This window comes from Adiantum capillus-veneris, chromosome 1 (genome assembly GCF_014529385.1).
Source record: "Adiantum capillus-veneris isolate H3 chromosome 1, ASM1452938v2, whole genome shotgun sequence".
Classification (NCBI taxonomy): Eukaryota; Viridiplantae; Streptophyta; class Polypodiopsida; order Polypodiales; family Pteridaceae; genus Adiantum; species Adiantum capillus-veneris.
The window spans coordinates 71121184-71125195 of record NC_140931.1 but is presented as its reverse complement, the minus strand read 5'-3'; the positions used below and the strand labels follow the sequence as shown (position 1 = coordinate 71125195).

Sequence of the window (4012 nt, the reverse complement as noted above, 5' to 3'; positions counted from 1 at the left end):
TAGGTTACAAAGTGGAACTCATATTGTTAAAGTGCACTCAATGGACATTTATGAAGAGATGCATATATACGAGGCACTTATACATATCAAAGAAAATTAGGATAGAGCAATTGAAGCACAAATAGAGTCGAAGTATAAGATTGTTGCAAAGACAGTAAGACTAGTGGATACACCTCTACCATAAGGAAGTGATGGGGTGATCAAAGAAGCTTCTCGACAGCCTATGCTCAAAAATCCGGATCGACATAAGTTTACTAAGAAGACGTCATTGGAGCAACTCAAGATTGGAGACGATGGATTCCTCAACGAAGATGAGATCAAATGCTTTGAAGGCATGCTCAAATAACATGGTAAAACTTTTTATTTTGAGCCAGGTGAAGTGTTGTTTTGCCTATGGTTATATTCACTATTCCTCACATGCCATGGAGCTTAGGTCATATTCCAGTTCTTAAAGTTCGCTTGCCAAAGCTTATTGATTTGCAATGAAAAGATACAGATGAGTATTTTGGAGCCATCATGTGCACCATACTCTAATTGGTGGTTCATTGTTCCGAAGAAAAATGGTACTTTAAAGTTCATACAAGACATGCAATAAATTAAAAAATAAAACAATTTCATAAATACCCTCGAATACACATGATATAACAGTTTTATGTATAGTGAATGCCTCTATTGGGCCATTCATGTCCTTCGGATACTAATGAATACTTCAATATTTATTAACACAAATAAAGTGATATCTATACTATATATAAAGGGAAAAATGATTCAAGCAACTATTTTCCCCACATATCTCTCTCTTGCATCTGAGTGGGTCGAAGCCATTGTGGGCGAGATAGTGAAAACAAACAAACAAAAACACACACACACACACACACACACACACACACACACACACACACACACACACACACACGTGTACACACATGTGCCTACTGACTAGTATTTCTAATGGAAGAAGCAAGCATGTATTGCCATCATGAAAGAGATATACATCATAGAACTTATAGTATAAAGCGAACAAAGCATTCTTGTGCATAGAGCATAGATGATATCCCCAAATAGCTTGGTGTCTAGACGTATGAGTCTAAGGAGATGATTTAGGAAATTTTCCATGACTTTGATTTGACAAAGGGGTTTGACTTTTTAAAAGAGGATGACTTGTTCATATGGCCGATTAGAGTGCAAGAGATGTCTCACACCCTCAACAAATACATGATATGGCATTGATTTGTGTAAACACGCATAGTACTGCCAAAGAACTTAAAAATTCTCCTTGTAGGTTTTCCTCCTCTAGTTTGTATGTTTGCCCATCAATCGCAAGCTAGCCTTATCTTTGTATTAGCATTGCTATTAGCTGAGAACCTGAGAATTTCTGGGAAGAGATTTGTACTGCAATGCCATAAAAAAATGAGCATTGATGTGTCCTGATGTTTTAGAACTTCATATGAACGTCAACAATATCCTTAGCAAATACTTTTTTCATAGTACGCAAAACATTAATCATGGGATGGGATTACAGAGCCATTATTAATTACATTCTAGAAGTTGAAGTACAATAGAGGATCTACATAGAGTATTAAAGAGTGCGCATGAATTGTATCCTTATGAGCGTGCCATGGATCGACGTATAAGCTTAACGACTCTTTACGTAATTATTACATTGAGGAGTGGGGCAGATTAAAAATAGTAACACTCATAGCGGATGCCGCAGTCGGGGTACTCGACGTTGGCGCCGAGGGCGCTGTTGCAGATGCGCCAGATGTCGTTCGACAGCTTCTGCAGGCAGGTGTGGCAGGAGGCGGGCGAGCATGAGGATTGGCAGTGGGCCTCGCCAAAGGCAGGGGCCCTGCCGCCGCCAAAGCGTGTCTTGAACGAGAGGGAGGGCGTGTAGGGGGTGTTCTCCACCAGCAGCGACAGGAGCGAGCCCAGGTTGCCCCAGAAGCGGCTGCCCTGCGGAATCATGCCATGTGGATCGCACGTCGCGCTTACCACTAACCCACTACTGCTATCTCCTGCTACTCTATAGATGCATGGCTGCATACAGCAGAATAATACCGTAACAAGCAGAGGTACAGCTGCAGGCCGGAAAGCAGCGGCACGAAGGGTGGCTCCACTCTTCATTTTGATCACTGGTGTTACTACTGCAAGTAATTAAAGCACGCACTCTTTTTACTGATCGGCCCAATTCCGCTGCCCTTGTTACCTAGCCTCTGCTAATTCTACTCGCTAATTTATAGGAGCCCCTGGCGACCACCCTGCAGGTAGCTATTTTCCCGCATGGGCCGGTTGTCTCCTGCACCCGTGCCACTTGTGTAGCGCTTGTCTCGCCACGCATGCAATCCACCCAATGCAGTATGACTATATTCACCTTCCCTCAAATGGAAACTGTTGAATGGAAAAGTTCCCACCTAGTTCTACCTTCTCAATCTACGCGGAATTATTCTTTAATACCGCGCTATGTCCTCGTCAAACTAAAGTCCTCTTTCATCACATCACGTTTGCGTGTGCTCCCCATTCCCCTCTAGCCCTCTACACAATACGACAAAATTATGGCAAATTCCCTACCGGAATAAACCAAAGCACAAACAAGCGACAGTTATCTCCTAAATGGCTTCCAAGACAAGTAACATACATAGTGGAAACTCCAACCACAAGAAAAGGTAAAGAAAGAAAGACTTATCTCCTTTTTGCTATATTTAGGCAAAAATTAGAAAGTTTACTTTAAGATTTTTACTATCCTTCATTAAGCTATATTTAGGCAAAAATTAGAAAGGTTACTTCAAGATTTTTCAATATTCTATCCTTCTTTTGAACGGTAAAAATATTTTTGCACTTCACTAAAGGATAAAAGTGCCTCGAAAGGGCGTCGAAGCCTTCAAAAATTAGCTTTGAAAGCTTTTCTATCTATTTGACAAGATACAAGATAAAAGTCACTGCCATTGCATCTCAACTCTTTCATTGCCACTAATTTGACTATGCTTGTATGAGAGATGTAACATTCTCAAATTAGCCTTAAGCAAAGTTTATCATATTATGAGCTCCTATGATTAAATGCACAATTTGATATCTATCTTTTTGAGCCTCAGAAGATACAATTCTACAAAGTATTTTTCATTTGAATTTAATTTTAGCAAGATAACTTTTTCTTTTGAGGTCCATAAGGTGCAGTTAGTATACATTATTATAACTATGGCCACAAAACAAAAAAATAAGTGTAAATTGTTGTAAAACACGTTATCATATAAGTGATTCTGAAGTAAACAAACCACCTATGTCTGAACATTTTTGGATTAAGTTTATTAGAGGGAATCTACGTAGATGCATTGGTAATCAAGGAAGAAAAGGGAGGAGATATGCCAGCTGGTGAGCAAGCTAGGTGAAGTGCATGTATACATAATCCTAGTGCGATTCTTTTGTGTGTTGTCAATGTAGGAGGATATTTATCTTTGTGCAAGCATCAAAACTTATTGTGTCAATGTGATGATGTTGTGATTTGAAGGAGAGGAAAAAGGTCAGTGACCCCACCCTCCCTTCCTGCCTCAGAGAGAGAGGCTAGAGAGTGAAAGACATGTTTGGTAGTTTAGATGGTCAAGCAAGCGTTGCTCATCTTGCAGACTAAGGTCGTCAAAGGGAGGTATTTCATTAACGTGATCACAACATGTGAACATGTTAACAATGTTAAGTGATCACTTTTAAAAACACGTGATCACGTTAACTATTCACGTGGCCTTCCTATTAACTTGCAAAATACACCCAAATTAGTAGTCCTACCATATCTTTGCAGGCCTATTGGTGGGCTTTTGCCATATCCCAATGTACCCACCATTAAAAAATAATAGACCGATGGGCTTTTGGTGGGTTATGAACTCATCATTCATCAGCTTCAATGTGATCACATAAAGTGTAATTATGTGAATATGATAATAGCACATGATAATCACAAAAAAATTCATGTAATCATGAGATTTTTAAATTAATCCTAGGCCAAAGGTGTTGCAACTCTTTTTTC

General features: G+C 39.7%; 1 pseudogene; it reads right to left on the bottom strand.

The window, feature by feature from the left end:
• Window positions 1-1680: 1680 nt before the first annotated feature.
• Window positions 1681-2124, bottom strand: LOC147464951 (antifungal protein ginkbilobin-like protein pseudogene; annotated as a pseudogene).
• Window positions 2125-4012: the final 1888 nt, after the last annotated feature.